The sequence below is a fragment of the Tupaia chinensis genome, unplaced genomic scaffold (genome assembly GCF_000334495.1).
Source record: "Tupaia chinensis unplaced genomic scaffold, TupChi_1.0 Scaffold000179_1, whole genome shotgun sequence".
Lineage (NCBI taxonomy): Eukaryota > Metazoa > Chordata > Mammalia > Scandentia > Tupaiidae > Tupaia > Tupaia belangeri.
This window is the reverse complement of record NW_006159654.1, coordinates 2,451,280-2,462,127: the sequence shown is the minus strand read 5'-3', so window position 1 is coordinate 2,462,127 and position 10,848 is coordinate 2,451,280.

Here is a 10,848-nt window from a genome sequence, read left to right as displayed (position 1 = left end):
GTTTGTCATTTGGGTTAATTACTGGAAGATTCCGGCCAAAAAGGAAACCCATATGAGCTACTTTGTTATTTTTATTTTTAATTTATTTTTTCTAGACGGTGCATGTGCTCACCAGATGGAGAGGAGAGGAGAAAGCAACATCCCCCTTGCTCTCCATTAGGCGTGGTCACAGTGCAATCCCTCCTTCATCTCTCTCCTTTTAGGATTTTGGGAATGCATACACACATGCCCAGCATGTTTCTCAGGCTGCTGGTTCTGGGACTCACTGTGTGATCAGCCATGTCAGATGCAGCTGCCTTAACCACCAAGCCAAGGAGCTGGCCCTGTCCTATTGTTTATTTTTTAGTTTTTGCTATAGGGAACATGCACTCGCTGGAGACAGAGACAGAGAGAAAGAAAGTGAGAATTCAGCCTTTGGGGTGGATGGCCATGGCATAATCCCTTCTCCTTCATTTTCCTGTTGGGATTTTGGGCAAGCATGCAACTACTCCAGGAGCATTTCTAAAATTTCTGTATGTCAGAGTGAGCTCTTATTAACCACCACACCACCTGCTGACTAAGTCCTGCTATTTTTTTCAAGAATTATTTAATTTTATTTGTTATTATTATTATTTTTTTAATTTGCTACAGGGCATGTGTGCTTACCAGAGAGAGGCACAGAGAAAGAGAGTGAGGATAAGTAAGAAAGCAAGCTGCCAGGTCTGGGATTCAAACTGCAGTCAGCCATGTGGGAGTCCAGTGCCTTTAACCACTACACCACCTAGTAGTCCTACTATTTTTTTTTAGAGGATTTTGCCTTAGGGAGTGTGTACTCACAAGAGAGAGAGACAGAGACCGTGAGAGGGAAAGTGAGAAATCGCCCCCTCAGGGGGAATGATCACACTGCTATCCCTTCTTCTCTTCTCCATTGTACTCCTGGGATCTTGGGCACCCACACACACGTGCCTGGCATGATTTTCAAGCCACCAGGTCTGGGACTTGAACCATGGTCAGCCATGTGGAACTCGAACCTCAGCCACCCATGTGGGGGTCCAGTGACTTCGTCATTACGCCATCTGCTGGTCCCCACATACTGTCTTTAAAAAGTGCAATTATTATGTTTTACGCAGCACTAAAATCTCTTATTCTGAAGTCTGGAGACATAAAGCTACATCCATTGAAGGGTGCCAGTGGATTGACAAGTGCTTCTAAGAAGGCTGGACATAGTTCAGATTATCCTGGAAGGTATAGAAGAACACTATGTAAATAGCATTGGAAACCTCTTTGTATTGAGCTGACAGTTCTGTTTCTTAACATTAGCAATCTTCCAGACACTAAAGTTATTCAAGTTCAAGGCAATCCCCGATGAATTAGTTCAATTGTCACGATGTGGGCCAAAGATTAGGGTTACATACAACCTCATTGAAAGAGCAATGTCATTTTTTATTAGTTTTCAGACTCCTTCAGTTAGATTTCCAGTGGGGTGTTTCTTTTCTTTTTTTTTTTTTTTCCCTAACAACATTTAAATTTAACTTCGTATTCACCTTTCTTACTGCTTGTTTTTGTCTAGCATAAATTTTATGCCTTCAGGTGTGCATGAATTATTTATGCACCCATATGATTTTCTTTCTACATCTCCATGCTGTGTTTTAAGTGCAAAGTTATGAAGGAATATTAAATAAGATGAGAGCAAAACCAAGGGAAATGCAATATAGTTACATGTGTATGCTGATAACATCAACCATCATGTATTACTGGACTCAACTGAAAAAAAAGCAAATACGAGATATTCTGTACTGGCCTCCATCAGTTGCTCATTTTATATTGCCCTAAGGCAAGATTATTTCCTTGAAGACGTCATTCTGCAATATAAACCGTTCTCATCGCTAATCTCCCCAGGACCCCTGCTGTCCCCAATACAGGCAGTTTTACTAAATCATAATGCATTTTGTTAGCAGTATGAGGAAAGGGTCTAAGTGAATGTTGGATCATCTATTATGCCAGCAGATAAATTACAAAGTGCCATTTTTCTAGATCAGATGCATTTGCACATCAAACCTTGCAGTAGCTGCAAAAAGTAGACACTGCTGGCTCATATTTTATATTTATTTTAACTCATAAATCTTTAGAATGCCTTTTAAATCCACGGATACAATTATATATCCCCTTCCATGCCATCCACGGAGAGCGAAAGAATTTGCCATAGTTGCATTATTCTATTCTAACAATTCGTATCCTTAACAGGCCTTTTTTAAAGACCCCTCTCTCCCTTAATCTTCTCCAAAAGCCATAAAACTCATGCTTTCTCTATGATGGAGAGACAGTTTTAGTCTGAAATCCCAAACTTTGCATTTTCATCTTCAAAATCTCTTCTCTGTAGGGAATAAGCCCCTTTTTTGGCTTTCAAGTCAGAAAAAAATGGAAATGGTATTTCAAGTCTAACTTGATCCTACCTGTCTTTGTATCTCTCAACATCGGTTTCTTTCTTCTATCTTCACAGTCTGCTCTAAAGTTTTTGTGTTAGCAATTATACCTCACCCATCACAGAGTTAGAGATCAGAAACAGTACCTATCAAGGCCCTGGTGAAACCATCTGCTGACTTACAATTGGCTCCTAAGAAGGTGCAAAGTGAAATATTTTATTGGCCTGTAGCCTTAAGAAAATGAGATCATAGGGCGTGAAGTCAATTACAACCATCAATCAGTGATTTTTCCCCCTCTAATACCTATGCCGGCTCCAATATATCTGGCAGAAACTTATTTCTTTGTCTTTAGCAATGAAAGAAAACATGTTCTCTTATAAAATGATCTCTAATACAATTGTGCAGTATTGCGATCTGTTTAGAGTCTGCAAATCAAGAGCAACCTTGCATGTAATCTTTGACAACTCTCATATCTCTTGGTGTCCTGCGAGTTTATTCCTCTTTCTGTAAATATATACTTCCTTTTATCTATTAGGGATAGAAAAAAACATCTTTGAGAACTCTCTTAGCAAAGTGTTTTCTTACATGGGAATTTTAAAGAGTTTTCTTTTTATTAAGGACCATATTTTATTTACATTGTGGCTTCATTTTTCAGTTCCTGTGTACTTACTATTTTAGTTACTGGAATTCTTTAAGATTTTTGCCACCAATACAGAAAGAAAAAAAAAAATTAGATCCTGAGCTAGTCTGTAACCTAGTGGTTAAGAGGGCCAGATCTCTGGTCGGACTGATTGTGGTTACAATCCTGGCCCAGGAGGTTAAAAAAACATATTGGGCACACATGTACACCCCAAATCTCAAAGGAATGGATAAATGGAGAAGGACTGTGGCAGGATCATCCCTCGTCGTGGGCGCTATTTTCTCCCTCTCCCACTCTGTCTCTCTCTGTCAAGTGAATGTGCCTTCTAGCAATTAAAATAATTTTATTAAAAAATTAGATCTTGAGTAGTCACTGAGGATATTTTTTTTTTGAGAGGTTTTTGCTATAGGGCGCATGCGCTCGCCAGACAGACAGAGAGAGACATAGAGACAGAAAGCGAGAAATCACCCCCCAGGGGGGATGGTCACGCCGCAATCCCTTCTCCTCCATTCTCCTCTTGGGATCTTGGGCATGCACGCACACGTGCCCGGCGTGAGTTTTAAGCCACCGGGTCCAGGACGCGAACCGCGGTTGACTACGTGGGAATCCAGCGACATAGCCATTACGCTAACTGCTGGTTCCCGTCACTGAGGATATTTATATTTTTCTTCAGTGTAGTACCTCTATAAAGCAGTTTAACACTCCTCTTTTTTAGATTGTTCATGTTGGAAGACCTACATTTAAACTCTTCTGAAGTGATGATAAAATGGACTGGTTGATAAATCTTACTGTGTACAGGCTTTTTAAACTCCTATTGATCCACTGTGCTTTCATGTTAGAGAAAGAAGTGAAACATCAGCACTAGAACAAGATAACTTCAGCTCTGGGGCTGAGGAGGCCAGCCAGCCGCTGGGTAGTTTTGATATCAGAAGGATTTCAAAACCCTGCCTCTGCAGAGTGGGAGTCGTTCACCCACACAGGGGCATTAATATGAAGATGGTAATCAGCATGGAACTGATGGAATCTACGAGTCCTGCAGATCACTCCAGCTAAAATATCACAGTTACTCCCACAGAAGTGCTATCAAGAGCCCCAGCATCTGTGGTTGCACACTGACCCAGTGGTCAGGGTGAGGATATTTTCTTTTTCTTTTTTGGAGAGGGCGCGTGCACTTGCCAGAGAAACAGAGAGCGAGAAATCACCCCCCAGGGGGGATGGCCACACCACAATCCCTTCTCCTCCATTCTCCTCTTGGGATCTTGGGCACACACACACACATGCCCTGCATGAGTTTTAAGCCACTGGGTCCGGGACTCGAACTGCAGTTGACTACATGGGAGTTCAGCGACATAGCCATTACGCTAACTGCTGGTCCCAGGGTGAGGATATTTTCTTGTCCCTCCAGAGACAGACAAGAGAGGAGGCCCCAGTGTACCCAGATCTCACAACTACATCGTAGTATATATATTTTTAATACTATAATGGGAATACATTACTCCGAAGCTATCGATGACAGATACTTTGGTTTTAATGGTTGAGACTCTGTGGTTAGATCTCATAAACCTCTCTTCAATCAGTGAAGACTAAAATATTTATGTATGTTCTCTGCATAAGTTCTGTTTCAACCCATTCAGAGAAAGCATAGAAAAGTGAAGAGGTGATTAAGGACTCAGTACAGAGGGGTGGGATGAAAGAACAGACAGGCAAGGTATTGTCTCACTTCTGTGTGACTGCATTTTCCATGTCTTCTCAGCCTTTTCATGGCTCCAAGGTGAGCTGAAAGCAGCTTTGGCCATATAAGTTGCTGAGAATAGACTTTTTAGGGAGGAGGGAGGAGGTAGTGGCTACTAAGAACAGTGCTCTTCTGACAGAATATTGGCTATCTAAAACTTGTTGCTTTCTTCTCTTTTCAAAGTTTTTATGAAATCGCTTTTGGATTGACCATATGAGTTTCTTTGTTGTTGTTGTGTTGTGTTTGTTTGGTTTTTGTTTTTGTTTTGTATAGTTTTTGACCTTCAGAGCTTCAAGAGATGGTCTCGTGTGAACAGCCTTAAAAGAAAGCAGGTTATTCCTACTGTGTTGTGTGTGTGTGTTTTTAAAAATGCTGTACAACGAATGTATATATGCAATTGACAGAAGTAATAGTCTCATTTCACATTTGTGATAAATCTCTTCATACTAACAGTAAATGCAAAACAGGTGCTGAGAAGAGCCTAAAGCAATTATAGCAGGGATGACACATCAAGAGTTGCTGTAATGACTTAACAATTAAGGGTTAGCTGAAAATCTTGTTAAACTCAGGAGACTGCTCAGTATCATTATGGTGTAGAAGTGCAACAATTAAGCTGACTTGCCTTGCCATGTAGTTATTCAGAACTGAAGACGCCCTTTGGATTAATGTGTCTTCATTTTCCTGCCTGCTCATTTTACCAAATGACATGATTCTGTGACTTGGGTAAGTTTCCACATGTCTTCTGTTAAGAGGTTTACTTTAATGTGTTTTCTTATAAATGCCCCTTCCTCTTAGCTTATGCTATAAATGAAATTACATGTTTTGTAAACTATGTTCAAATCACACATCATCTTATTTCATAAAATGACACAGACCGTATCTCCTGTAATCCTTTTCATGATCATTGAATACCGTTTTGGAGGAACTTAACAAAGCAAGCTCAAAATCAGTTGAAAATTCTTTCAAAGACTCAAAATGCCACCCTAATTTTTTACTAATATTGATTTATAAAGGGTATAACTTAGAGCTCTTTTTTCAAATGCTAAAATTCCTGTTAGCTTCACTTTTTACATTCTCTTATTATTATTATTTTTTAATTTGTCTTGGATAAGACTTCAGTTCCACGTGGACCAGTCCTGCGCTTACTTAAAGGCTATAATTAAGTCTTTTGTTTGTTCCGACTGCAATTCATTCCTGGCACTGGATAAGAGCTAAGCTATTGCTCTTCAGGTTCCTCCCACAATGAAAGTAGAGGTAACAGTAGAATGATTACTAGCTTTCTAATGTGAATTCTAATACACATGACAAAACAAATTCACTTTAATGTAAAATGGGATGGAAAATTTTATTTCATCTGCCACCTGTCAAGCTAACCCACTTATAAATTCTAAAATGATTTTTAGCCTTTGTATTAATGTTTCTTTTCGTTTTCATTGAAAAAAAATACATCAAATTTTGATGGACATGCTTTTTCTTGAGTTTATGTATACTTTCACTTTTTAAAAGCAATTAATATACTATGTTAAAAGTATTGCTCCACTTCTTCCACTCTAGGTTTGTAAGGTTCGAGTTACATTCCATTCAGCATGTTATGCTACGAGGCACTGGAAAAAAATACCCTTATTTCTGGTTACTCTTACGCAACTGAGAGTCATCATCTTTATTATGAAGGATTAAATGGGACACTGGAAAAAATAAAACTGACCTCATAGTGTTAGGCCTAGCCCAAGATTAGGTCTCTAGTAAATATCTAAACAATACTTAGCAGCAACAATCATTAAAAATCTTACCATGTTTAAAATAAATTTTACCTATTATCTCCACTGCAATTGGGCAACTGGGATCCCAGATTTTAAGATTATAAGGTCAGTATTGGAATGGAAATGAAAACTAGCTTTCAGACTCCTTGTTCTGTGTTTTATTAGCCAGATTGAGAGGTGGTATTTATCTTCTAAAGGGTATGGTCTCTCTGTTCAATTTTTCTGGGATCCCACAGACTTTGTAGTTCTCTTTCCACTTACTATCGAAGACTTTCTGCAACGCGATCTTTCCTTATTTATTTGAAATCACTTATCCATGATGTCTCCATGTGAGTCAGACCTTCCATGAACACACTGCGCTTATTCCTGCTTCTTTGCTTATTATGTTCTGCCTTCTGCCCTTGTAATGCTCTCTGCAATTCTGCTTTCCACTAATTTGTTTTCTGTCCTTTAGAGTTTGGCCCTGGTCTTACCCCTCCTTTAAGTCTTTTCTTGATGTCTGTTCTCCTTCCTCTGAACTCTGAAACTTGTATCTATATAGTTTTACGTTTTATTTTGTTTATATATAACTTCACATTACATGCTCCTTATAAACTATTATGTACATCTATATCCATCACTAGCAACACAATGATTTTGTACATTTTATTTAATTGAATCCATGAATCAAACATTGTCAACAGGCTCCTTTTGTCATTCTGTTCATTGTCCTAGTATTGGTGGTTTGAACTACAGAGTAAGCAAAAGGAATCAGTTAGAATACAATTGGGGAAAAAGAACCCAAACTAAGTGGTTTCACAGAAAAGAGTTAACATGAGGAATGGGTTACAAAGCAGTTGGAAGAGCTGAAAGGGCAAACAGCAAATGAGAACCTCCAGATTAGCAAAAGCAAGAGATTGTCAACACCACTAATGCTGGAAGGACAAAGAAGGAGGTGGTATGACCCCCAAAAGTAGGGCTTCCCCAGGGGAGCTGGGACCATGGAGGTGATACGGCCACTGTTAGAAAGACTGGTCTAAGCAAGGCAAGAAGGAGGGGTGTACTCTGGCTTCTCCCCACCTTCTACACTCCAAACGCAAGTGAATGATTTCTATCGACCAAACTCACCAGAGCCAATTGGCAAAGAAGCCGTGGCAATGTGCTTTGCAGGAAGCAAACCTCAGTGTACAGAGCAGAGCAGGGCAAACAGAGGAAAGAGATCTGGCAGTGCACACGCAAATGGTTAACACTTGTTGGGCCAGAATAAAACAAATTCAATGCTATTCTAAATGTGATAATACTATAAATAGTTCAAAATAACTCACTAGTACCTTGTTCCCAGTATCTTTACCAAGATTACTAAGATTTCTTAATGATCACAACTGAACAATTTAGACTTCTTCAGTAATAACTTAGACTTTTAAAAAACTTTATTATAAATTAAAAGATACTAAGTCTTGCCATCCTTGGCCTGTTTCAAAAGGATTGCACCTACTCTGGCATCTGTCACTTCTAAAGAAATAATTTGCAAAATTTGTTTCTTAATTTAATCTAATCTCCTAAATTTCAGCAGCTTCCCCACGTACACCTGTTCAGTTGATTTTCCATCTGTTAGCATATCTAAATCTAATCTCATCATTTTGTTATTAGCTGAGATAGTTCTGTAAAAGTAATAGAAATCCAACTCAAACTAGCTCAAGCAAAGTAGGAAATTTATTGGCTTAATTTAACTGTGAAATCTAAACATAGCATTTCAGGCATAGCTGGATCCAGGAACTTAAATGATAACATTTAAGCATTCTCTCTCTCTCTTCTGCCTGCCTTTGTTTAATTTCATTCTCAGGCAGGCTAGTTTTACGAGTTCTGTGTAGAATTCCAGGAAGAACTCTGATTGGTCTTCTTGGAGCACATACCCACCTAGAGAATGATTCACTAAGGCCAAGTCCATGGTGGATTCTGATTGGGTGACCCTCAGTAAGGAAAATGCCACTTGGAGTGATATTGGGAGTGTTACCTTCCCCACCCAAATCACATTACAGTTTGGAGAGAAGATCGCTTCCAAAGAAAGGAATACTGAGAAGATAAAAACATATATACTTACTACTTTTACCTTCTGCCTACTTCTTTAAAAATCTTTATTTTTGCTATTGTGATTTGTCAATCATGTAAGTTATAAATTATTTGCTCCTTAACACTTGCATCCAGACTAAGTCAGTCACCAATCCTATCAAATTTTTCCTGAAAATAATTTCAATATCTGTCATTCACTTTTATTTTCACTGCCATTACTTGGATTTATTAGGACAGGGTTTTCTCAACCTTGTTACTGTCGACACTGTGGGCCAGATGATCCTGTATTGTAAGGCATCCTCCTGTGCTTTGTAGGCTGTTTAGTTGTATTCCTCGTCTCTACCCAATGGATTTCAGAAACATTCTTCCCTGGGTGACAGACAATATGCAAGATATTTGCCAGACTCTACATATATCTTCTGGGGCAAAATATCCCCTGGTTGAGAACCTGTGATTTGAACATTTTTTATTTTATGTTTGGGTTATTTTTATAATCTTTTAACTAATGTTTCTACTACCTATCTTTTCATTGTTATTGTTGTTACTATTAGCTTTTCTATAGGGCACATGCACTTGCTGGAGAGAGACATACAGACAGAGAAGGGGGGAGAGAGAGAGTAATCCCCCCCAGGGGGATAATGATGCCACAATTTCTTCTCCTCCATTATCCTCTCAGGATTTGGCGCATGTATACACATGTGCCCTACATATTTTTTAAACCTCCAGGTCCAGGATTTGAACTGTGCAGTCAGCCATGTGGGATTCACCTGCCCTAACCACCATGCCACCAGCTGGCTCGGTTAATATTTTTCATATCACACTGCCAATATACTATCATTGATCATTGCAGTGATTATGAAAATCCTTTGATAAAATTTCTGCTGATTTTTTTTTCTCTACTGCCTCCTGAATAAAGACCAGTTTCTTTAATCTGGTCTCTGTAACAAAATGTATAATCTATTACTACTCAGCTAAATTCAAGGCAACATTTTTCACTCAGCTTGATCTTCCCATTGTCTGCTAACTCTGCTTGTATTTTCCAGGGCATTGGTCTTTCATTTTGCAGGCCAGCAGTGTCTTCTCTCAACTCAGTCTATCATGCTCTCAAACTCGTATACACCCTCTAAAGCCCAACTTCAGTGCCACCTTCTCGTCTCCTTCAGGAAATCTTCTATCTTCTTCCTTTCTTCCTCACCCACGCTCTTCTCCATCTGCCCTCACTTTTTATTATGTGCTCACATTTAGCTCATTATTCATTTGATGCATAACACGTGCTCCTGGCATTGTTATCCTTTATGTCACAATCCTGTCATTCCTATTGAGTTATAACAACCTAGAGAAAAGAGATTGAACTATGTCATGCTACCCCTGGCATTGCCACTTAGCTGTTTCTTAGGGCAAGTTATAAATTTTTCTGTATTTTTGTTTCCCCATCTGTTTAATGGAGAGACTTATGCTTTACGCTTATTTGTTATTTGAGAATAAAATAAATACAGTGAATGTATCTCACAGAGCTTACAAAGAACTACACAGTTTTCATTTGAATCCTCACAAGATTCAGTGCACTTTGCATAGATAGTCAATATATGTTTGGGAATGGGTGGGGAAATTAGAGGAGAATCTTTATTCTGGGGAAGAATTATTTGTGGACATGACTGGTGTAGAAACCAATCTGGTATTTGGTGCTTTCACTTAGCTATTAAGTTCATTACCACTGTGACAGTTCTAAGAGTAGTAGGAAAAAAACAAAGGAGTCATGGAACTATAAAACGGGGCAGCCATCTTGGAAAACAGTTTGGTAGTTCTTCAAGTAGTTAAGCGTAGAGTTACCATATGACCCATCGTTCCACTCCTCAGTATCTGCTCAAGAGAAATGAAAAGCTATGTGTATACAAAAACTTGTACATGAATGTTTATAGTAACATTACTCATCTTAGTCAAAAGTTGGAAACAACCCAGATGTCTATCAGCTGGTGAGTGGACTTTAAAAATGTGGTATAGGGGTCAGCAGGTGGTGTGGGAGTTAAGGTGGTGGACTCCCACATGGCTGATTGTGGATCGAGTCCTGGATCTGGTGGCTTGTTTTCTCACTTTCCTTCTCTATCTCTCTCTCAGTCTCTCTCTGGTGAATTAAAAAAAATTAATAATAATTATTAATTCTTTTTTAAAAATTGGTATGTACGCACAATGGGATATTATTCTACCATAAAAAGGAATGAAACAGCCATACACAGTATAATGTAGATAAACCTTGAAAAAATCCTG